Source organism: Takifugu rubripes, chromosome 8, assembly GCF_901000725.2.
Source record: "Takifugu rubripes chromosome 8, fTakRub1.2, whole genome shotgun sequence".
Taxonomy (NCBI): domain Eukaryota; kingdom Metazoa; phylum Chordata; class Actinopteri; order Tetraodontiformes; family Tetraodontidae; genus Takifugu; species Takifugu rubripes.
Genome location: NC_042292.1, coordinates 12,993,695 through 13,019,752, shown reverse-complemented (window position 1 = coordinate 13,019,752; position 26,058 = coordinate 12,993,695). Strand labels below are relative to the sequence as shown.

Below are 26,058 nucleotides of genomic sequence, written 5' to 3'. Positions count from 1 at the left end.
TATTTTCTTTCACCATCCCCCACTCGGCCTGTAAGCCCACCACAAACACACACACACACACACACACACACACACACACACACACACTTGCTTCTCTTTGAACATTTCAAGAGCAAAAGAAGTGCAGACAAAAAGTGGTCGAGCAGCATCTGAACGGAATCTAGGAGGGACGTGGGGAGGGACGGCCATTAGCCACGCCAGCTGTTTTCCTTGCATATTAATACCAAGGCAAGTAAACACACACACACACACACACACACACACACACACACACTGGCAAACATGCAGAATCATTCCGTGAAAACAAAGCCTAGAGAAACGGGCCGGAAAAAGCAAAAGCAGAGAAAAACGCTGACATCCTGCAATCGACGTTAAAGAAATCAAAGCGGCGCCGGGGATTTACGACGGGCAGATGCTGCAGACTCATGCGGACATGCGCACGTATACCAAACATGCTATAAACCTGATTGTAAATCAGAAATGCATAAGGGATCAAATGGCACGCAGCTGATTTATATTAGCGTTGTCAATATGCACGAGGCGTTCAGTCATGTGTCGGAGCGCATTCTCGTACGCACCAAGCTAATAAAACTGAAAACAGATGCAGGAGATTTATAAGGTCGGGACAGGCTGTTTATTCCTAACAGATACAGCGGGACACATGCATGCAGTCGTAGCATCCGCGCTATCAAGCCAAGGGTAGAAATCAAACCACAAAACTAAAATAAGGGGTTCTCCTTTACGGTGCTTTCACTATCCTGCGTGGAATCATCATTCGGGACAAGCAAAACATCTGTATTCAGTAGAAAACACAGCGGCCAATCCTCACGGGCTGGAATTCTCGCTGATGTTTGCACATCTGGGCACTGTAACTTCAGATGCGCAGGCCCTTTTCAAGCGGACCATAAATTCTCTGTTGAAATCTGGCCTTTGACTCGGTGGCTGCAGAAGATTCGCCCTTTCTGAGGAGGCTTGCCTGCCTGCTCCAGGTCCGTGTCTTAAATCTCCCCCAGTCCTGGTTCCCATGCGCAGTAAATCATTCATCTCACCATCTGGAACAGAGAAGCATGACGCTGCTACTGCCAGGTTTGTGCAGGGTTTTGATTCCTGCTAAGATAGCGTCTCCTCTCAACCCCCCCCCCCCCCCTCTAATTTTAGTCTCTTTGAAACAAAGAAACATGCTCCAGTTGCCATGGGTGTCTCCCACAGGTCAATGGGTGAAATGTAGAGGAGCTTTGCTTTGTCACTCTCCCATAAAGACAACAAACAGCGGTTGCATGCGCCGCCTTTTTCATCTCAGCTCCCGATGCTTTGAATTCCTCAGAGCCATCAGAGGTGTCTCGGTGGCCTCCCACATCTATCTTTAGGCACGGCCACAAGCTTTATGAGAACAAAACGCGCTTTAAAACTGGGCCACGTTGCTTCCAGTTCTCAAAAAAATAAAGATCTTAACTCCAGGAAATGTTGTTTTTTCTTTGACACATAATCTGATGTCAAACCTGCACTCCCTTTCACACATTTGTACGACTATTTGCACCCATTAGTGAGGCATATGTTGAAGTCTGTCAGTCACTTTAACTGCCAAGACCTTATTATTCCAATGCAGAAGGGAATTTTTCCCCCCATTTTTAGAAGCAATAAAAACAGGGGGGCGGGCATCTAAGAAGGGGAAGACTTTTCAGGCACAATGCATGCTTCCCACATGAGGGAAAGGCTGACGCGGGGCACATGCTGAGCAGGTACATAGCAGATGAGGTAGAGGCACAAAGACACCCTGAGACACGCAGAGGGCCGTAAAAGGGAGGAAGAAAGAGGGCGAAGCACAATGATGGTCCAAAAAGAGGGAGAAACAAAGAGAGGGAAAAGAGGGGGCAGAGGGGAATGTAGCTGTGGCTTAAAGAATTCCCGGAGCGAGCATTATATATTGAAAGGTGGATAAAGTGCAGAATTGCATCCTCTCTTTGTGGTGTTTCCAGCAGAATGAACACAGTGTCACCGCTCTGAAAGCTCTTCACGGTGTTATCAGGATTACACTGCTCGGCAGTGTCAAGCTAAACACATGTTAGCCTGTAGAGTACAGAGAAAAATACTATTCAAACATTAGATTTACTTTCCTGCCATTCAACAACAGCCAAAAAAGAGCAATATCCACTGTGTGCTGCGTGAAATCAGCTTGTTATGATAGCACAGCTCATAATCGCGCACTTTAAAAGTTGAGCTGAGGATAAATCGCTGCCGTTCTGCTCACATTTGATTGAATTAATTGGGCTTATTGATCAACAGGAGCCGGAGTTGCAACCTTTTTGGTTTTTAATCATTACAGCAACTGTCTTTTCGGAGATATCAATAGCATGAATGCTAGCTTTTGGGCGTCTCTAAATGCCATCGACCGTTTTTCCTCGAGGGAAATGAAACGTGTTTGCGGAACGCTACTTATAACGTTGCGGTGCTTTAGCACAAACACCAGACTGGAATCTTTTTAACTGACGGGAGGTGGAAACCAAAAAAGGAATCACCTGGAAATGGACACATCTATTAGCTAACAGGCCTTCACGCTACTGCGTGCACTATTTTTCTATTTGTTGTGCACATACTTAGGTTACCATAATCTGTACTCCAAACAAAGTTCAAGGCAACTAGTAAAGTTTAGTATGCCAACTCCTTTAGTATTTATAAATGAACTCATTTTCAAATATTACTTCCTCATATCATTGCAAACTTTAGCTTATTGTGTTGAACTGGTTGGTTTGGTTCATTTGTCTGAGCGTTGGAGATTTACCTGATTGTAATTTGCTAAATTCTGGTTACTTTTTGAGTCGCACTATATTAGAATATACTCACAATACTGTGTGCAGCGAACAGTGAGCTAGCGTGACTCAATAAGTCCCAAAAATGCTTCAATTTTGAAATCAATTGTAACAGAAAGCATAGCTGAAACATAGCATGAGGAGCCTGTGCGTCACTGAAGAAAGAAATTTAAACACAATGTAACACAGTGATCAGAATTCTTTTTTACTTAACTTGTGTTATATTTTATAAATGGTTACCTTTGTGCATTTTCCTATGTCCAAAATCACCCTCTACATCCTAAATAGTGCACTAACTAGGGAGTATGCCATTTTGTTATTGATTAGCGGGAACAGTAGCACTTTAACAAATAAATATCCTATTTATTTATTGGCAAAGAAATGACATCCAATGGATTTACACTTTATCGGTGAGCTCACTAAACAGTCTACGCAACCCTGCTCCCTGTCTAGTGAGTAGGGAACAGGAAGTGAGTTTGTGATTCAGGACACACAGCACAGCATTTATAATGCATCAGCCCTGCAGACATCTCTGTCTTATATGTTGTATGTGTCATATGTGTCAGTAGCACTTCAACAGTACACAGGAAATGGCTGATAGCATCGCGTGTGTGACGTCAGAAACACATACAGTGGCAAACCTGGGAAAGGAACATGGAAGGCAGCACGGAAGCTCCTGGCAGCACGTGATTTTCCGGAGCCAAACTCAATGTTTGAGCGTTGCTCGCACGTCTTGGCTGAGTTGGCAGATCAGGGTGGCATGATGGCAGCCATGTATGTCATCCATCATCACTGGGAAAGGGTCTCAAACTCCCAGATTTTACTCATTCCCGTCATGAAAAGGGCCATATATTAGCAGGTGTTAGCGAAGTTACCGGGGGTATAAAGGAGGAGTCACGAGGAAGAAACAAGCATTGTTTCAGATATGTAGCATACAGCATAGTAGCAAAACAATGGCATTAGACCTCAAAATTGAAGATGGACGGATACTTATGGGCTATAATGCGTCATCACACCCCAACAACAAGCAGACGGGCTGATAGAACAGGGAAATATTGGAGTGACAGGGACAGGAACTCAAAGGAACACATATTCAGAGACGGAAGATTATGTTCTAAGACAGACGCACGCAAACGCGCACGGCACACCGCGCAAGTAATAAATGCTGTGACAAACGCAGCCGTCGTGGGACGGAGCTACACACACACTTCGCTAGCGTTAGGCTGACTTATGAAATCCCAACTGTGGCTCAACGCCGCAATATTGTCTGAAAATGTCAAGGCTCCGATGCGAGTCCCATCGGGATAAAATGTCCTGTCAACACACACGAGGCTCAATCCGCTCTCGTGGAGGCATATGGCTCTCATTTATCACGTTGCGCGGCGAGACAAATTGTTTTTCCCCCTAAACCCTGTGCGGCACAACGGGAACAGCGAAGATGGGGTAAAGTAGAAATGTCACGAGGAGAGACAGGGGGACGCCGAGCGGGACGAGATTATGTGGAGACTAATGAGCTTTATTTTGGTGCGCGCTGCAGGTGCACAAAAGGTTCAAAGACAATTATTAAAGAAAACCAACCGCTAAACTAAGTATCCAAACAAATAAGTTGCGTCTGAGCCTTAAGGAACAAAACAAATTTGATTCTAATCTCCTAAAGCTCAACAGAGCATAATGGGTTTGTGGTTGTATAATTAACCTCTGTTATTTCCAAAAAAGCTCAAATACACAAACAGGAAATCTTACTTTCTATTATGCTTCCAAACCTGGCTTTGAGACATAATATTCTGGTCTCGGTGCGCCCATAAACTTGTGTTCCAAAGCAATTTCCTGCTGAGATTAGCCCCGCGCTCCTATCTCAACGTGCTGGAAGTTGGATGTTAGACGGGAGAGAGCGAGCTGCCTTTTAAGGTGCGCTGGAAAGTTTAACAGTGTTAGGAATAAAAAATATAGAGAGACTTTTTAAGGTGTCACGGGATATTTTCAGGGTTCCGAAAAACTGCATGAACTTTGCAGAATAAGGCTTTAAACTGTTGTTTTTTGACTTCTGGAGAAGTATTTATCATTTTAGGATAAAATCTGGCAGCAACAGTGACATATAAACATTTAATATACATATATATATATATATTTTTTTTTTTTAACTCAGTGGTAACCCGGTGGTATCGTACATCCCCAATATTTTATGAAACCCCTCTCGTGATTCTTTCCAGCTGCCGTGCCTCGACATCTGACAGCTTTATTTGCTGCTAACCTAATAAACACAGGAAGCCTGGAATAAAATGCAACCTAAACAACAAAAACAGGAACCGGTCGCGTCGCTGCGGCTACTGGCAGCCGTGTCGGTCCACGCTGGGTTCCAGATCGCGGATTACTCGCAGTGTCTGGGTGGATGTGATTTGATGGCGGTGCGGTTTGGGCCCATGGCGAAAATTATGAACATTAAATGTGATAATTGCTACCCAATTATTATCCTAAAGAGGATTTGTTTTTTCCTTACCGCGTGTAGCCAAAAGTATGGCATTAAACACCAGAAAAAGACATGTAATTGGACCTTAAATACCAGGCACATTCATTGTCAGAGGGAAAAAAACCCACAAAAATGTAAAAAAAAACAATCCAAAAAGCCTAAAAATAACATATAAAAACATTCGTTTGCAGACACAATCAAAGCACGATTTATTCTGCTGGTCGTACTGAACTATTAGGATGAAAATCTAAAAAGGGCTTAAATTACAGTCAGCAGCAACAGGAAACCTGGGGTGTGAATCAGGCGCTACCGAACACGTGCAGCACCAGTACCGGCTTTACCTGGAACACCCGACACGTGCTGAGAGCAATAAATGCACCATATGTGCACGTCTAAGTTTAATGACAGTCGCCTGGATTTTTCTACTGTGTCACACTAATTAGACTAAAGTGGTCTGTAGCGAGGTAAACGATCCCATGTGGCACTCTTGTTTTGAATGGAACAGCATTGCACCCACGCTTTTGGCACACGCACACACACACACACACACACACACACACACACACACACACACACACACACACACACACACACACACACAGAGAATCAAGAAAGCAGTCACGTGATTGTGTACATATGTCTTAAACTGTCATTCAAGATAAAGATGAGCCCATGAGCGTGCACGCGCTCTGTGCTAACGATTCCAGCGTGACTGGAACCTGGGCTTCCTGTTCGGGAGGTTTTATAGGATGTCGGAGCAGGGAGGTGAGGCGCGGTGGATGTCTGAGGCCAGGCTCATAAGGCTCACCGCGGCGCTGCCACCGTCGCCACCGGCCCGTAACCTGGAAATTTTATCCCTGCGCGGCGGCCGCAGGACCGCGCCCTCTCCTGTGCCTGTGTTTATAGAAGGCCACTAGGCACGTTTATCCCCCAAAAAAAGCCTCCATCTCCTGAGGTGCAGTCTTACAATGTGACTCCAACCTTGTGAAAACCTGTGGTGTGGTGGTGGTGGGGGGGTGGGGTGGGGGGGCACCAGGGACTCTGAAATGGCCCTGGCACTTTTATTTGCCCTCAAATTGATTCAAGCTGTTTTTCCGAAGATTCCTTACGGAGCAGATGTGAGCTACTGCCGTTCATTAGCAGAGGCCATATTAGTTAAGCTTCAGGTTAAAGCGTAAGGATATTAATTTTAGGGTCCTTTTCAGAGGGGTCTTAACCTCCCCCCACCTCCCCCACTCGTCCGTCTATTTCATTCTTCCCTTTCTCCTGACCCGTCCCTGTTGGCAGTTTCACTTCACTTGACCCCTGACCCCAACCCCGCCAATAGCGGGGTCCTCCTGGTCAAACGCCGTCTGTGAAAACAGTGGTCAGATAAGCTGACAGGAGTGCTCCAATAATCAGAAGAAAGCCTTCTCCAAACCACAGCGGGGGTGCAGAGACCCCACAGCCCCCTCCCAAGGTGGACGGCACGGCCAGATAAGCTTGGTGAAGTATCGCCGCGGCGACAAAACTGATTCAATTTTAAGGAAACGCCGCGGTGCGATAAGATGAACAAACCGCCGCACATTATGACTGTGTTTATATTCAAGACACTGATAACGAGATGGTGCTGAAGGGAAGATAAGCTAGCGCTGGCGAACATGTGCCTCCGAGCCTGTACGCATGATGACAGGACAGTGGAGCGCTGCGGGAAGAGCTCGTAGCCACTTACCTGACAAAAGAAACCTCATTGCCAAGTTTATTCAGCATCTTCACCTTGGTTTCACGCGGAATGTTAGCCACACCGGGTATCAAATCTTCCACTGAGGAGAATTGTCCCCTATGGCTCCTGATGTATCCCATAATTTACTGTGAAGATTAGCGTACAACCACTGCTCTTTTGTGGTGGGATAAGGCAAACAGCTGTTTGTCTTTGCACCCATTTTCAACGAGGATGAGGCAGAATTATGCGTAAAGAGACGCCAAGTTTGACTTTGCTAACTCCTTGAAATGTAATATAGTTTATTCACTGTTACTAACTATGCATTCCCACCGTCTTTTCCCCACCGTTTCTCTTGATTTTCTGCATTTTCTCTAAAGAATGAAAACACATCTGCGAGGCTGTCTTAGTTACCAGGAACGCTATTGCCTTTCAGGTTTATAAACTTGTCGGCATTTTGTGTGATCCATAAAAAAATGTGCTGCTCTATCACTCTGGCTGAGGAGATCCTTTTAAAACCCCTGACAAAGAGGAAGACAAAAAAGGGGGGGGAGTGGGGGCAAACAACAGAAAAGGAGACATAAAGGGGGGGAAGGAGGAGAATGCTGTAAAATGGAGAGGATAACGTAGGAGTGCGTCGCTCAGAGGGAGCCTTAATGATGTCGACGTGATAAGTCTAAAACGAGGTGAAAATTGAAACGAGTGCCGCCGCCGCCGCCGCCGCGGTGATCGGCGGAGGGAGAGAATAGAGAGCCGGGGCGGCCGTCGCTGCATTCATTTACTTAGATTAGCTGAGAGAGAAAATAGAAGTGAGGTGACAAAGGAGAGTGAAGGACAGATAGTCTGAATGGGAAATGAAAAAGAAGAGTGACAAGTAGGGGACACGGGGGAGACTGGTACAGAGGCACAGATGGTCCAACTAGAACCAGGACAAATGCACAGTGTTATGGTTCTAACAATGGTTTAACCCCTGTCATCATCACTGGTAGCCAGGCTCCAGGACAAAAACTACAATGCTGTGGCAACAATCGGTACTCGCGCTTTACACCGGTGCAAGTAAAGATTCCGTGGGGGAAATAGTTCACCTTGCCTGACAACCTGGCAGCTAAAGTTGTGGAAGCAGAAGCTGCATAGCTGAAGGTTCGCACTCTCGAGGTCGGTAATTCCGTCAGAAAGGAACAAAGACCTGAACCGTGAACTCGAATGAAAATCTTGGCCTTTTTTGGACATCACAAGACTACTCATCTGCTTTGCTTTAGCACTTTGCTAACAGAACACACAAATAAATGGTGTTGTCGACAGATTTCCCACCTTTAATCAGTGTAAACAGTCACCCATGGTTATCTCCTGATGTGCACTGGGATGAAATGTCACAGAGCTAATTTTTGTTAAAAGAAAATATTGGTAGCTCTCAAAATACGCAGTGAGAAAATCTGAAATGCTAATATGAGTTAGGTGCAAATTCTTTGAGGACACATAAATCACAGTGTATTCCGTAGCCGGTGAGCAGGCTAATCCCAGCAAATGTCACCAAATCCCCAGGAATCGCACATGCTTGTGCAGAGGGTTTATTGTGCAAAGGTTTTAACGTCTCAAAAGGTTCTAAAGCAACTGGTCCGGTTTTAGACTATCCTCGAAGTCTTTCCGACTAACGGTAGCGTTGAATGACGCCGATTTCTTCTCCAATGAACGAAAGAAGGAAGAGTGGGAGTCCAAGCTAAAGTCAAGTGAACAAATAATGCGCATCGATTTGTTGCCTCTACTTTTGCTCTTTGGGGACTGAGTGACATTTTAAAGGCACATTTTATTATTTGCAAGGGGGCGGGGCCTCTCGCTTGGCGGGGGTGCTGACAGCCCGTTGACAGCTGAACAGAACACACTGAAATACGGCGAACGGCCTGGGTGCACTCCGGTGTTTTCTGTGTCTGCTGAGCTGTCGGAGTGTGTGTGAGGTGTCAGATAAGATACGGACGCAGAGTGCAAGGGTGGCGCCGCCCCTGAGGTGCGCGTCGCTCTTGCATAAGAACCGGGCTTTTGTGTGTTTATGTACACCCTAAATATTGCAAATGGCCGGCGTGTCTCTGGACGCGCTCTGTCATTATTTAACACGTGTGTTTGTGTGTGTATCAGACATATTATATTAGCCGCTAGGCTTCATGTGTCTGTGTGCTTGAGTGCATGCGCGTGTCTACGCATATTTGAGCGCCTTCTCCGAGAATAATTCATGGCACCGAGCGAGTGAAATGCTGCGGCCGTCCACGGGCGTCCTGGAGTTCCGCCAACGCGGAGGGGCCGGCATTAATAATTAAAACCACTTTTGCGGGGAGGATCTCGATGGCGTCTGTTGCCGGCTGCACTTTTCAAGGGCAGGTTCGGGACAATCGCGGGAGGGAAAGTTTGCACGGGGAAAAAAAAAACCCACGCCAACTGTTCGGACCCGATTTTTATTATTACGCCTTCATTGGCGACCCCAGGCATTCAGCAGGTGACATTTATTTCAAAGAGGTGACACGTGGGTGTGCTCAGGAGCAAGGACCTACATTCAAAAGCAGGGCGACAAACTAAATAATTGAATGACAGCGACGCGGCGACCTTATCTCTTGGCGTCCTTTGGTGGGAATCCACCGAGTGCGTGTGTAATCCTCAGAAGTAGTCCTCCAGAAATCCTGCTGCGCTAAGGAACGGATCAAAACAAATAAACAAACATAGCTGCTTACCAGCATGGCCGCAGTCCAAGCCAAAGGAATCGTCCCTAAGCCCAAACGGCTGGCCAGGCACCAGCTCTGGGCCAACCCGCAGTTTATTGGAAGCACTAATGTCTAGCAAGGGAAATCAGCTTTTGCCTACGACAAGTTCAGAATCCCGCACACACACGTTACTGCACGCCGCCGATGCATCGGAATTATCTTTTGATTTGCGGCGGATCAAATTTGGAACATAGCGTCCTGCCTGATGGCAAGGAAGTTTATTTTGCATTAAAAACCTCAAAGAAGGCCCACACAAATTATTAATTACACCGCAAATATTAAAAGTGACTCAGATCTGGGCAGTAAATCAACTGTGACCTTAGTCCTATCTGAAATTATTGAAGTAAGTAGGTCAAAGACTTGTTTAAGCCATGTTTCAGCCTGGAAAGCAGAGCAGCCACATTTAGTTTGCCAACCAGTCTAAGCGAGCTCACTGTGGTCTGGAGATGTTGAGACGATAAAGCCCTGTGGAGCTACAGCAGCCAGGGCTAACAGCTAAAAACGTCAAGGTTCAGAAATGCAGATCGCATAGAATTACGGATATCCTGATCACACTTCTCTGCCCCCGAGTCCTTCGTTATCGAGTATCCGCCGAGTCCAAATCCGATACTTTAGCAATGCACATGCAAGTTAGCCTTTAAAGTTGATTATTATTGATGTTGTTGTGCATCACGATGAAGCCATACTTAGATTACATAGAGGTTTACTTGCTTAAAGCTACTAGAGCACTTGAAAAACGTAGTCAACTGTATAGTTCTGTGTGTCCACTCTCCACAGATGTGTAGTGCTTCTAACACGGACACAACACAACGTTCCCTTTCTGATACATTTCTGATCTTTTCCACCCGATTCTTTGAAAATAAAGTGACTGACCCCCAATTTTGGATCAACTGATCAGATTAGGGACATCTTTACTGCATCGTTACAAAAATGTTGCATTCAACACATGGGCCATGTCCAGTGAACCTAAGAATCACAGACCACAACTACAGGCATCAGCCGCTAGCATTTAACATGAAGTGTGTCTCTTCATCCACCCAACAACAAGAGATCCCCAACATCCTCTTAACAATTTTAGGTCTGTAGACATGGAGCACAGCTCGAGGGCATGCACAGAACCCCCCCAGTTCAACTGGTGTACAAATGCAGGAGTTAACTGCCTTTCAATCAATTGTATTGTGTATTGGCTTGTGTATTGGCTTCAGTCTAGCTTCAGTCAAGCTTACATGTTTAGATCCACTGTTAAAGTCCAGTTTAGTCGGACTACCATGAACATCCATCCATTTTCTACCCTTTATCCATTAGCGGGGGTCACAAGGGGGTTACGTTTCAGCTCCCTCAGGTGAGAGACAGGGGACACCCTGGACAGGTCGCCAGCTGTCAGGGCTAACATACAGAAACCAACAAACACTCACACCTAAGGTCAATGTAAGTTTGCCAATTCACCTTTTCCTCTAATAAAATAGCTGCCGCGTACAATAAATGACACACAACTGTTGACAAAGCAGCTGTCAGATTCAATAAAATATACAAGTGCATTCCAAAGATATGTAACCACGACAGCAGTTCCACAGTTTTTAATACTTTTACAATAGAAATGGGTAAAATACAAACACACACTCTGTGGATCCCTGAGTAATTGAGACAAATTAAGTTCATTCTGATTCATGACTGCTTTAGAAAAATATTGCTTTTAATATTAACCATATTTTTTTTTTTAAAAGCCAGCAGCCTGTCAACCTCTCGACACCAGCGTTTCTGGGATGTGCATATCTGGGGAGGAAACACACAAGAAAACAAATATGCCAACATGTCAGTGCTCAGAGGGGTGTGTTGGAGAGGCTGAAGATGAAGTCCTGTTTGCATACACACACACACACATGCAGCCCCGCCACCTCCACCATCTCCCTGTTCTCGTGGGTGTCGGAGTGAGAAATTAAATTTTTCTGATGAGGAAGTTTTTTTTCCCCCTGCCCCCATTTCCATCCTCCCTCACTCACCTCCCATCCATTCTTTAATTCATTTGCTTATTTATGAACTATTAATTTATGTACTAGCAGAGAAATTAATGCCACTCACAATTGGCGATCAGTGGCAGGTGACTGGCGCTAGCTTCACAGACACGAACATGGAAAAACGGGAAGTCACTCCAGGAGACAACACGGCAGGTGTTGTAAAACACTTAACCTACGCTGATCCGATTCATTCTGCTCAAAGCTACGACAAAAACAACAAAAAACGCTGCGCAACTGCTTGGTATTAACATAAAAACCAAATATTTCCTGACTCTCTTCTACCCTGAAGCTACTAAAACAATTCTGCCTTTCATAATTAAAACTTTAAACAACTCCTAACCATTTCTTCCCAGGAATAAAAATCAGTGACTAGAGGACAAATGCTAGAACTTTAGAGGTCAAAGGTCCCTCTACCCAATGGTAGAAATACATGGTCATATAGATTCTTCCCCTGCTCTACACCCACAAGCCGCACTTAAATTTCCCACGCCCACGCATCACAGCATGCTCCGTGTTTGTCCCATCGGGCACCCAGACGGCCAGTTGCTAATTCAGTCGGTCAATTAGGTGCGGCAGTCCATCAGGCGGTCGGCGTGGGCGAAAATAAAATGTGCAGCCTTGTCATCCGGCCCCACGGGGGCAGCGGAACACGACACGACCGATGCCGCCTCATTAGCAGGTTAACTGGCACGTGTGGGTGGTCAATGACTGTGTTTATGTGGAGGCAGAGCGGTGGGGCGGGGCTAGGAGTGAGCGACAGCGGCGTGGGCGGTGGGCCGCGCTCCGGCGGGCTATAAAGAACCCCAGCGACGGGTGACGGGTGTGTTAACGCGGCAGCGGCGTCTACAAGGTTTTCAGTGGCAAAAAGGGCCGTGGGTGGACAAGCTGTTTGTCGAACACTCTGCTTCCATTTAGTTGGGACAAGGAGAGGGACAGGGCAGCAAATTGAACACGAGGACTGAGCGCTGACACCTTCTGTGTCACGCCGGGGTCAAAGGTCAGGCTCAACGGCTGCAGATACTGTGTAATCAGAACCCCCACTGGTCAGGAGTTCCAGCTCGTCTCCTTTGCATTTAAATCCTCCCCAATTTTACAGCCTTGTTTCAAACAGGGTGTTGTCGTCGACTCACAAAAGCAGCCTTGTTTTAAAGAACAAAAAGGAAAGCCGAGACCTGACAAACGGACCTCCAACCCGGAGCCAAGGTGCCGGCAGAAGCAGCGGAGTCGTGCTTTAAATTACCGTTCTAAATCATCTGCGGTTTGCTGGGTTACAGATTTAACCTGCAGCCAAGCCTCTACGTTATTGTTTAAACATCACGCTTTGGATCACTTCTAGGAGAATTAACAATGAGCCCTTGTCGTGTTGGAGCACAAAGCCGCTTTTATCACCGTCAAACATCATTTATCCTCTTTTTAAAGCTGTAGCTCGCCTGATGTTTTTTTTTTAATTGTTTCAATCGTTGCCATTACTGCACTACAGAAGACAAATTGGATGATAAAACACTCTCCACAGCTCACAATTTATGTCAAAGTACCCTTGAGCACAACAGGTACCCTAATATACACTGGGCACCTCCGGCTGTACTGGTGGAATCATCCAACTTATCCCGGCAAATATATTCACTATAAATTAACTAAAAGCAAAACTACAACAGCAGTGTGGGTTTTTGACATTGTTATATGTAGTAAATTCTGTCCGCTACACTGTCAACAGTAACCCCCCACCATTATTGGCAGACATGGCAGGGAAGAATAACTAATGAGCACCCATGTATAAGACAGATGGAGCGAGCGGACACATTATATTCCATAAGCCCCCACCTCATTCTCTGAGTTGGGCTGGGCCAGACTGGGCTAGTTTCTGCTTCCAGGATTCCAGGCTTGGCATCGCCGCACTGCTTCAAACTTCTGTGCATGTGTCTGCGAGCGTGCGTGTGCAAGGGGAGCCTCAGGGAGGGGCTGGCTAAGTCAGTTATCGATCCACACTGGCCCCTGAAGGCTTGGGATCAAATGAGACGGACACAGGGAGGGGAGGGGGGGGTGAGGCACTTGAAAGTTTGTCAAGCTTCCCGGACACACGCGCGCGTGAGCGATCTGTCGGTCTGTTGTTCTGTTTGCTAGCTGTGTGTGCGCGTGCCTACACCCACCGTGACAGAAGATTCGTATCTCCGGGGCGTCCGTCAGCCCAGGTGACGGATGGGTTCAGTTCGGCCCCCCCCCTCCCCTCCCACCCCAACCCAACCCCTCCGTCCACAGATGGACTTTTCAAAGTCGCCAAAGTCCACAGGGAGAAAGCTTCGCCGGAGCAGGCCTCCGAGGAAAGCTGGGTGTCTGGACGGGAGCCTCGGAGCTACAGAGCATAATTAGGACCCAGAGAGGGATCGATTTCAGAAACAAACAAACACAAGGATGTATATCATAACGCGCCTTTGTGTCACAGACTGGCCGTAAATGAAATCACGCTATTGTTTAAGCAAAGACGTCCCAATTGCAGGGGACGACTGAGCTTTCTCTCGACTACAGAAGAAAAGGCTGACAATAACCTCCAAAGAACAGCAAATTGCAGCTATTTGAAGGAGCTGCCCCGCATGCAGCAGCGAGCCAGGGCGTGCGCCATTAATACAGCACAATCACTGTTCCCACATCTGTTGCCAGGGTTAATCAATGGCTATACAGTGATGGCGAATAGACTGCTGATTCCATATGCCCGGCAAAAGAATAGACAATCATCGACTAATCAGAACTTGATGGAGGCCACACGGGGTGGGGAACAGCTGCTGAGCGCACTAAGCCGGTCTGTAATCACATTATATACTATTGATCTGCTAAACTGAGGATTATGGGTTCTGATATTTCTGCTGGGAGCGAGAACAGTCGCAGCGTTCAAGGTCAGCGGCGCTGCGATGGGACTGGACCAGTGAGATTATCAATATGCAGGCAAAGCTCTAATCCATGCGTCCATTTTCTGTTGCCCACGTCCCAGTAAGGGTGGGTGGGGGTACAGTAGTGGGGCCCCTGGCGTTGCAACTGTAGCAGACTGTCCATACTGCACTGCAGAGATATTGACGTCTTAATACAATAAAAAGCAAAATAAACATTATTATCCTGATCATTATAATTATCTTCAGCCCAGAGGCTCCAGATGAATAATTCATAGGGTGCTTAATTAAATGGGAAGTCTGGCTTGGGAGTGTGAGCGCCTGAATTCGTGAATATGTGAATCCGCGTTGCTTAGCGCCTTTTGGACTGATAAAATCCTTCTAGGACTGGCTTTAAAAAGAAAAGACATGTAAGATAGTTCAGATACGGATTGACTATTTTAACTTTTTCTTGAATCTAATCATTCCCCAGTGTAATGAGGCTGGATTTGACAAAGAATTCTACGCAACCGAATGACCACACTCACATGATTGATGATGAATAATAATGCAAACAAAACTCACCATCAGTGCACAATTCACGAGACCTTAATTCACACAGGGGCGAAAGAACAAACGTGCGTGTAATCAGGCCTAACGCGATGCCTTTAATGAAGAAAATAGTAAAGTCAAGGCCGTGGTTAAGCAGCCGTTATTGTGTATCACTTGCTGCGATTATGGGATCAAACACTGAATAAGAGGATCTAATCTGCTATTGTTATCACTCTTGGAAGATAAGGTCACAGATCCAGTCACTCTCGATGTGCATTCGGATCTTCACACACGCTTGGACGTGCATGCAGGACCATAGCAGGGATGCACATAAAGACCTCCCACACAAATACCATGTTTCCCAGCAATAACATGAACACTGTGGTAATTAAAAACCTCCATGAATCCAGCACTGACTTTTCATTGCACATTAATGACGGCTCTTGATCAGAATTGCATGACCCCTGACCCCTGCAGCCTGTGCAGGGTCATGTCTGGACCTACTGGCTGGTGCTGGAGCATCTGGGAGCTTCGCAGAAAGACGTTTAAAACACATTATTTATGTAGCGTGTATATATGCTGTCACAGAATAGCCATACAGTACATTTCTTGGATGAAAGCTGAGCACTACCGTACAAAAGTATACGTTTGAAGCGACGCACGGTGACGACATACGCCACAATGCAAATAAGTGCGCGAAACAATGCGAAAAATACACCTAGACACGCCGTCATAAAGGCTGTCGGTCAAACAATAGTTAATAAACCAATGTCAACAAACATGTGTTGGTTTGTTTACCTTTCAGACGCGTCGTCTCTCACAGAGCTTGTTGTGCTGCCGCAGCTAGCCGCTTAGCTGATGCTAGCTCGGATCTTCCTGATTAAAAATGATTAAAAATATATTAATAATCTTAATCGACAAGCTCTTGGTTCATTTTGGTAACTTTCACTTTAGCTTCTATTTCCATTTCCTTCGATGTTATGTCAGTATTATTTTTGCGAACATTAAGTCACCTTATGCTGTTGTCGCAGCCTTGTTCCCTGATTTTAAAGTTCCCGTACACGAAAGATTCTTTTGTTTGCTGGGCTTAAACAAAAAATACCCCAAGCTCTTAATAGCACATTTGTACATGATGAAGACAAAACTATACATGTAGTACTTCAATTATGTAATGCGGTGTTGTCAAAGTTGGGTCAAAACCCAGCATGGATTTATGGACATAAAATATTAATAATGGAAGTCATACATGGTGTGTGTGTGTGTGTGTGTGTGTGTGTGTACACATATATGATTCAGTTTACCACAGCTCTGCACATAAGAGCTATTATTATAGTGAAGAGAAGGAACACTTCCTCTTATATAAACAGGCATGCAAACTTCCCTTTGTGCATGTGAAAAACAAATGTGTGGAGGGATTACTGTCAACTGTCAACCGCTATTGAACACTGAGTGATAAGGTGTTGAGTTTCAACTGCAAGGCAACATTGAAGCGCACATGACTGTGTTTGATTGTGACTATTGTGGCCAGACGGGCCCGCACGCCAAGGCCGGGTGTGTTGTTTTAACCCTGAAGTGTTTACATGGGGAAAAAAAAATCACGTGTCGGCTGCTACCTGAAAGCTCTTGAAATTGTTTCCAACACTTTCTGATAATCACATGGAGAGAATACATCATTTCGAGGGCAATTTCACCAGTAGTGGGGGACCAAGGACGTCCTCTTATCCTGTTTTTTTTACTGTGCTGCCCTCTTTGTTGTCGTCATTCACTGTCGTGTCTCTGACAGTAATATGAGCACTAAATATTGTTTTGGCTTTTAACAGTTTCCAGAAGTGACTAATGTTATTACTTTCTGTCAATAACATACTGTAGATCTCTGCTGTTAAATTGAACGTTTTGTTCTGTTGAAAACAGTTTCAACCTGTGACAGAAAGATCTACTGTGTATTTATACTTTATAAATGAAACATGCAGACATTTTACCCTCATCACGGACCTTATTATAGCATTTGTCTGCAAAATGGTCTGCTTTGAAACAAGATTTAATTCGGTTTCAGCAGAAAGATGACGATTACCAGCTTAACATTTACTCAGTTTATACCTTTTCTACCCATAATGCACATTTTTTTTATTATGCTCACATACTATTGATGTAATTGAATATTAGCTTTACTAAATGGAGGTGGATGAGCTTTATAGTCAGGGTATTTTTAGTCTGCCATGGTCTGATCGGCTAATGGTGTATGTACAGGCCGAGCAAGTAGACAAAAAAGCTTCATTGGATACCTAATGGTGGCTGTTTAATCAAATTCTTTTTCACTCTTCCTAATTCCTTGTGTTTTATTTCCACGAGTAATGCTTTGCAAGAGGAAATACTTCATTCTGAGCAGTGAGAACCCGATGGCGGAGGGAACCAGATGTATATTTTTTTGAGGTTGGGTGTGTATGGGGCCCCTGCGGCTCAAGGAATAAGACTTGGATAAGACAATGGTGTTTGCTACTGGCACTACAGGCACACCGCGGGCGGGCCCTGATGAGCAGACCCACACAAACACCAATGAACCATGTGCACAAAGGGAAACACACACTCCAGCTGGGACGGTACCCCGTGACAGGCTCTGAGACTCACAGATGCCCAGGTGGTGCAGGAAACCCTGGAGCTATGCCCAGCCTGGCAGAGAAGAGAGCGCTAACACACTTAAAAGAAATCAGCCAGCACACACACACACACACACACACACCCTCACACATACAAACACAAGGATGCACACATATACATTTGTGATGGCTTATGTAGACATGAAACACTCCTGAACCCATGAACTGGCCCACATACACAAAAGCACATCCTTGCTCATTCCCCACCTTCTTGCAATTAACACTGCTTCTGTAGCTTGAGGCACAAAGGAAATGAGGTTTTGCTGTGTGTGTGTGTGTGTGTGTGTGTGTGTGTGTGTGTGTGTGTGCGTGTGTGCGTGCGTGCGCGCTACTGCTATATGCTACATATTGGCACCAAAATATTCATTCTTCTAGCAAGATAGTACAATTTCGTGACTCTTTTGGAAAGTCCCGACAACTTCATTGGATGGTTTGGGGGTTAAGACATGGTTTTAAGGTCGAGGGGAAAATTGGTTTTAGGTCAGTGTTAGGGGTTCGGGGGCTAGTTGGGATGGTTTGGTTTAGGGTAGAGAGCTGGGTTAAGTACTGTATCTTCCTTATGAATGTCCCACAAAGACACAAATGTAGGTGTGTGTGAGTGTGTGTGTGTGAGAGAGAGAGTGTGTGTTTGTGTGACAGAGAGAGACAGAGTTGTGAGGATTAAAGAAGTGGTTTGAGGGCTATGGTTGGCAAAAGAAGTACAATGCACGACATGGAGGTATGCACTTAGGCTAAGCTAATGGCCGCGCATGAGAGGTTGCATGTGTCAGTACATGCATGTGCACCCCTCCGTGTGCCTGCATACGTGCGCCTGCATTAAGCTGTTCCCGCCTGTCCCTCATGTGTGAGTATCATGTTCCGAGGCTGCAGTTCATCCCCGTCTCTCTGATTGTGTTGTTGTGCAGTCATGGCTAATTACCTTGATAGTCTGTTGACAGCGCTGAGACAATTAAACAGCCAAATGGAAAACAGGAGGGGGAACTTGTCTGAAAGGTCCTCTCGGAGAGGCGAACCAAAGTGCAATTCATCTCCAACATGTGTTTGTAATAGGTAATCGTTCGCAGGCAGAAGGGATGGCGTTTGTTCAGCAAACTGTGGGACACCCGCTCAGATGCCTCGGCTTCACAGGCAGCCGATTACGGATTTGTTTGCCCAGACGTCTCACGTGCATACATTCTGAGCTCGCAGAGGGGGTGGTTTATTCAACACAGCCATGAACTGTCATATCAAGACTAATGCTAACCATTACATTATCCTGTCCACCAGAAGATAAGGTGTGCAATTGGGCACCAGTGCTGTTTGGGCTTTTCTTTGGTAGCCAAGCAATTTGGGTTCATATAATATTATTATTGGGTAAATTTCAGTTTTTCATTTCACATTAAATTTATTACTGATCATATTTTTAATGTCATAAAACTATCTAAAACAGCATTATTCACAATGGCTATTGTCCAAGGTTAATTTTTTCATTTTCTTGACCTCTTTATCCCTGTCAGCATCAAGGGGAGGGTGCACATCTGGGTGAAGGCAGGGTACTCCCTATGTGAGCATTTTTGGGTTCGGGTTGCTCAAGGGTACCTCAGTAGAGCTCTTATGGTGTTTAGGTGGTAGTGGATGGTGTCAGAACACCTTTGGGGTTTTATCCGCACCATGAAGCACATGAAGACAATTTTGATTGCAATGGCCACTACATAGATAAAGTTTATTGAGATGGACTGAACCAAGCCACCATCTGTTAACAATTATTACCCCTTACAAACATGTACCTATGCAATTAAAGATAATAAAATCTCTCTTCTCTCGCCAACATAGTTTTCTTTTCAAGTATTTCACCTGCCAATAATTCCAGACTTCTGGAGCTGAGTTTTTAATCCGCAAAATTAGCCAGCAGGAAACGTCATCAGATGCTGATGATTTGTCTGCTCTGGGCTACTGTAGAACTCTAGTAGCGCAATTAGCAATTTCATGGTTTACATTTATGGACAGCGTAGATGCACCTTAGCTCTCTTAGAAAAACATCATTTGGCAACATTGTCAACAAAAGGTGACCGTAATCCAGTTTTAGAAAAAATCTTTCCGGGCATGATTATTTCCCCAACTTATCTTTAAACATGAATTTACAAAGCACCTCCAGCTGCACTCGAACCTTTGCATAATCAGATTTAGAAGCCGAGTATGTCTGAAATATGAAAAAAACCCATAAATTTGCCATCTGCAGACTCCTTACATAAGCTTGATCAGCCCGCCTGTCTTACAGAAACCTGCATATATAAAGCCCGTCTGTCCCATAGGTGATAGCGGCGTCTATTATGTACACGTGTTACATACAAATGGAATTTGCATATACATGATTAGGGAACTAAAATGGTTAGGGGTTCGTCTGCCTGGCAGTGGGGGGCAGGGCAGAGGGGAGGTTTAAAGATGCATTGAGGGATTTCTAACAAGGATTCTTTTAAAAGAGTTTCTCCTTAGATGGCATACATTTGATATATAGACTGACATCAGCTCTAAATGATACAATCCGTGCTGGGGACATCGCTGCCTCGCCAAGGATAATGGCTGCCTATGGAAAACAGTCCCTCCACAACTTACCGCCCCCAGCACTATACATCTGAATCGATTTCCCGCTACAGCTTTAAGATACTCCAAGACAACTTGCAGCTCAAAAACAGTTTTAGTGCTGAGACAGCAGTCGGGGGTAAGGGTTCGACACCGCAGACAGATTCCAGATTGGGGCTCTGGGAGGTGAGGGGGAACGGTGAATGGGTGATGAAACTATAGTTGGCAGGACCGTTGGTAAAACGTAAGGCCAAGCCTGGAGCATGTGTGTGTGTGTTGGCAGGAGATCTGCTGGCACCACCCATGTCTGACACTATGGTTAGTCCCCTCTGGATAACCTTCACGCCCCAACTGACCTTCTTCCCCTTTTCTTCCTGTCTTCTTCTTGGGGAGGAGGCCCCAACGACCTCATCCCACCCCCTCTTCTCCTCCTCACGTCCGAGCTGCACTGCTGCCGCGACACCCAGAATGTCACCATCCAACATTTTATAGCCACAACTGGCATTTAAATGGAGAATTAATTTACGAAATATATAACTCAGCAGTAAAATAATGAAATACTCTGCACAGAAAGTAAAATTTTATGACTGGTTTAACAGGCTGTTTTCAGCCAGCTCTGGTCGGAGAGGAAGCACAAGCATATTGGCAATTCCAATAAATGAGACGTAATAAAAAAACATGGAACAAATGAAGATAATAGTTGTAATATCTTCCTAAGTACTCACCCATCCCGCTTTTCTGTCTCTGCATGGTGCTTGTCTGTTAGAAAGTTTCAGGAAAATGAAGAGAGCAATTCGTAAGTAAACATAAAGTCACCATCACTGCCTCAAAATTAAAGACATTCTTAAAAAACTAACTTTAGGGTTAGTGCCTAGGTGCTTTTATCATACTATCTTTGGGAGGTATAGCAATGTATGCATGTTGGAAATTGGAGAAACTAGATTTACAAAACATGGAAAATATATAGTTTAAGAAATGTTCAGACTGGAGAATGCAAAGGATACTTTGCCTTTCCCCATCGAGCCTCCCTCGCCTCAGCCATCTGTGTTCCACACATTGACTGGAAGATCATATAGACTATATATAGTGGGTTCTTCATCTGTTTCCCAGTGTTCCGCCTGCTTCCCAGAGTATTTTATTTACCACTGGAAGCCTGAACCCGAGGTTTAAAGAGACAGGCAGATGGTTCTGGGAAAGCTCAGCTCCAGGCTACAGGAGAACGCTCTGTTCCTGCAGCCTGTCTAGTGTCGGTGAGGTGGGGGGTTGAGGCGTGTAGCAACAATAAAGAGCTGGATGTGGTGGTGTTGGTGAATGAGGCTCGAAAACCGCTGAAACTTCACACATCTGTGCAAAGGCTAACCCAAAATGTACCATGAAGGCACATTCTTTCTTCCCTCTCTTCTGTCCGGAGTTGCTCCGCCCACCCCCATCACTGGGAGCACTTAACGCCAAATCTAATCTTCCCCTCCCCTCCAGGTGCCCCCATCCTTCCCCACCTCCCTCTGTGCCTCTCTGTGGCAGATGGGCACTGTGTGTGACAGCAGGGTCATTGGGTCACATCCACATGGGGTAGGGCTCTGCTATTGTGTGTGTGTGTGTGTGTGTGTGTGTGTGTGTGTGTGTGTCTGTAATTTGACCTTCTGCGTGCACACGTAATTGTGAGTGATTTTGTGTATGGTGGGATCAACACACATGACCATTGAAGTGTGTTTTTTCTGCGCTGCATGCGTACACGTGTCGTCGCACTGTGGTATCTGTGTGTGCATCTGTGTGTGTGTGATTGCGTGTATTTTGTACACAACAAGCACTACGATACTCTTTCTACTAGGGGTGAAGACATATTTGCAAGTCATTTTAGCTGGGCTCCACAACTTCAAAGCACTGTTTGAGACCTAAGAGACCTGTTTAAGACCGGCTTTTGAAGCTCGGGGTTGGAATCAGGTGTCATCAGGGTTACGTTAAGGGATGGTTAAGGTTAGGGTTGGGAGCTGGGTCTTGTCTCAGCAAGTCCCACAAAGACAGAAATCTAAGGATGTATGTGAGTGAATGTGCGTGTGGGGGCAATGCGAGGTCCAGTTTAGCTTCACAGGGAAATAGAGGGTCAGGGTCTATATCCTTAAGCACCGTCCTTCAGCCTACACACACACACACACACACACACACACACACACACACACACAACCTCCCATGCCTTCAGTCTCCATGTGCCACAGTCACGCATGTTTTCATGAGTGTCTGAGCAAGTGTGTGTGGGTGAAGCAGACACAGGGTGCAAGGCTGATATTTATATGCGACGGTGCACATGTGACAGAGCTGATGTGTGTGTTATTGTGTGTGAGACAGAAGCCTGAGGGCACGCTCATCAACGGAGAAACATTGATTTGCATAACGAAATTCCCTCTATGGCACAACCAGGGACGACAAAATAAAACACGGCCCTCAACAAACCCTACATAAACCTCGGTGAATGCAACAAAAGTGCTCACAAATACACCTGCACTTATCCTTTAGGCCCCCGATTGTACCTCCAGCCCGGTGAGAGGCTTTGAAATTTCGTTACTATAGGTACCGATGCTCTCGTGTGTGCGAGTGCGTGTCCCTTCTTTTCTGGTAGACACTTGTTTGGCTCAGCGTGACAATATAAACAGCACTACACCGCTCTGCGATTGTTCTGCTCTTCACAACTGTATGTGAATAGCCTTTGTGGTGCGCGGGAGCGTGTGCGTCGATTTGATTACTTCTATTATCAAGATGGGCACCTGAATGAGGAGCATATCTGACCTTTTATGGCTCTTTCAGAAACGATTTCAGCGTGAATAGAATCATAAGCACATATAAACCAATGCACCACAGAGGAAATTACAGTCCCTGGTTCAACGAGTTTACAGAGTAATTAACAGGTATCTCATAAACAGTATTTAAAGCATTAATAAGCGGGTTTCATCAGTGGGTGTGGCAACAATTCATTTATTTTTCACTTCAACTTTATTAATAAAGCATCTGATCCAACAAGGGTGGTTTCTATAAACACAGAACCCCCGAACAAGCAAGAGCGGGAAGGAAAAACCCCCATTTAATGGGAACAAATCTGGAGCAGGACCAGGCTCCATCGGCAGGACCCGCCCAATGAAGATCCATTCAGTATTTTAGAATAATTAAGCTTGCCGACAATGCATTCACCCTTTATCATTTAGTTACTTGTAAAACACAAAAGAAGGGATTCCTTTTTTGTTGTGCTTTGTTTGCATGCTTCAATGGGCGCAAATGTTTGCAAGTAGTAAGTTAGTCATTACCATTTAGGGAAACTGTTAATAATAAAAAGGAGGTGATTTATTGCACTAATGTCTACTTTAAGCTACACGCAACTTTCACGCAACATTTCGAGCAATTATTTGTGTGTACATACTTGTATGAGCATGGTTGTGGCCACAAAGATGGGAGTCTGCATGGGAAAATACACCCCAATAGGGTCAGCTGCAGGGGGGTTAGCCACTGCCCCAACCCCCCCCCCCCCCCCCCCCCCCCCCCCACCCCCCCGCTGGGAGATGCACTGGAAAGTGGGCGAAACATCAGTGATCAGTGGCTCCAGCTGACCAAGAAGCCACTGGACAGGCAATATGCCTAATAGGTCCAAGATCACCTGCTCGTTAAACGGATCTAATGTAAAGATCTGTAACTGCATCAGACCATTTTGATTATCTACGCTCACGTCCATGAGATCAGGTTGAGGGGAAAAATTGAGCCAGATGAAGATTACTGTGCAGAGCTTCGCGTGAACCCCAGTCAGGGCTGTCTGCGCGTGACTGAGCGAGGGTGCTTACATACACCACGCCGCTACCGATGTACCTGTCAGACCAGATGATAAAGGCGACCTGGGACCTTCACATGCGTGGGAGGAATCCTCCATCATCCCTTTCCTCTGATTGCAGGTACGCCCATCAAGTGCAGTGAAGGGGAACCGGTGATGGTTGATGGAGGAAGGGAGGGCACAGAGGAAGAGCTAACAATGGCCAGGAAGATGTGGGAAACCGGTTAGTGTAGCTGCTTCGCTATATTATCGCTAGCTGCTTCGCTGTATTATTATTAGGACTGAAAAGGAGACATGAATGTCAAATTTACCTGGACAAAACTCGAGATGCTAAACAGACGTATTGGAACATTTACCGTCTTTCTGCAGTTTTTACGCTACATCTGCCAGACTAATTACTGAAATGTAACATTAACTTTTTGATTAGGATATGCTCTGAACAGAATTACATTTTATTCACATAGTTTTCACGAGGACACAAAACTCCTGCGGCGCTCGAGAGTTCCACTGGTACCCCTCACACCTTCAAAAGAGGAGAATGGCAGCTGCTGTGTGGAATTGTGAAGGGTGAGGAGGGGGGAAGGAACCGGAGAATGAGTGTAAAGGAGAAATCAGGGAATGTTGAGGGGGGGATGCCACGAAAGCACGGGGGAAGAAAAGCATCCTTTAGCTATTATGGAGGAAACCTAAAGGGAGCTGGACCGTGTGTGTGTGTGTGTGTGTGTGTGGGGGGGGGGGGGGGTTGGATCTATACAGAGACCACCTGTTCCATCAGGAGAGGAGGAAGAAAAAGAAAAGAAAAACAAAAACACAGATCGAGCATGTCGGCAAATAAGGGCAGAAGCGGTGGAGGATTTCACAGGTCTCAGGGATGTTATTCTTCTTTCTGCTTGTTTAGCTGCCGCTGGTCTGCTAGGGGAGGCTTTCCATAGGTCCTCTGACGGCATGTTGCAGCTCCAGATTGGGAATCTAAACCAGGCTGCACAGCAGGAGGAAGAGAGGGGATTCTAGTGAAGACAAACAGCTTAGTCCTTTAATTACAGGTACACTTTAGTAAATATCTGGAGTTCTTGGTCTTTGATCAGACAGACAGACAGACAGACAGGCTGGCAGGCAGGCAGGCAGGCAGGCAGGCAGGCAGGCAGGCAGGCAGGCAGGCAGGCAGGCAGGCAGGCAGGCAGATACTGTATGTAAGTTTGGTTCTGAAGGTAAGATGCAGGTGATTCCCACTTGTAAATATTGTATTTTAGAATTCTGAAAGCTATTTACAAACTACAAAAATCGCACACTCCAATTAGTGCTCATTCTGTGGCCCAATCAAGCCGATCCCGAGGCCCCTGAGCAGGAATTCAGAAACCACAACGAGACGGTGTCCAAACCAAAATCAAGTGAATGCGAGAAAAAAAATGTGGCCTCAATTATTTCATCAAGGTCGACAAGTTCACACATCATGGTGGCGGTGGTGGGGGAAGAAAAGCGTCCAATCAAGCATTTCTGGAAAGTGAGGCAACGATTGAAGCGGTTTAGTGTACATAAATCCTCCCGTGAACGGCACAAGCTTTTCAAACTCTCTCGTATATTCCAGAGACCTCCATTAAATGAAAACTAAATGGAACTGGGCTTGTAGCTGTTTAATTCATTGCAACTAGACAGGAGGCATCTGATCTTTGAGAGGAAGCACAGAGCTTCTTATAAGAAAAGCTAACTCGATTTAGCCGTTTTCATGGCCCCGCTCCAGGGTCCCTCTGCAGACAGACAGGACGGCCTGCTCTTGAGAGTGTGCATGTAACACGCATGCAGCCATGTGCTGTAAAGCTTGTGTGTCTGTGTAATTATGAAACCGCTCAGCAATTTAGTGACTGCATAATGCGCTCATGTTTTTGCATAATGTG

The 26,058-nt window shown here is 45.7% G+C and overlaps 1 protein-coding gene across 1 annotated transcript in view; it reads right to left on the bottom strand.

The window, feature by feature from the left end:
- serpinh2 (serine (or cysteine) peptidase inhibitor, clade H, member 2) overlaps positions 1 to 16,014 on the bottom strand; it is an 83,793-nt gene extending 67,779 nt beyond the window's left edge. Inside the window, exon 1 of the mRNA XM_011606590.2 lies at positions 15,944 to 16,014. The gene's annotated coding sequence lies outside the window, so the exon portion shown is untranslated. The remainder of the gene's footprint in view (positions 1 to 15,943) is intronic.
- Between the last annotated feature and the right edge of the window lie 10,044 nt (positions 16,015 to 26,058).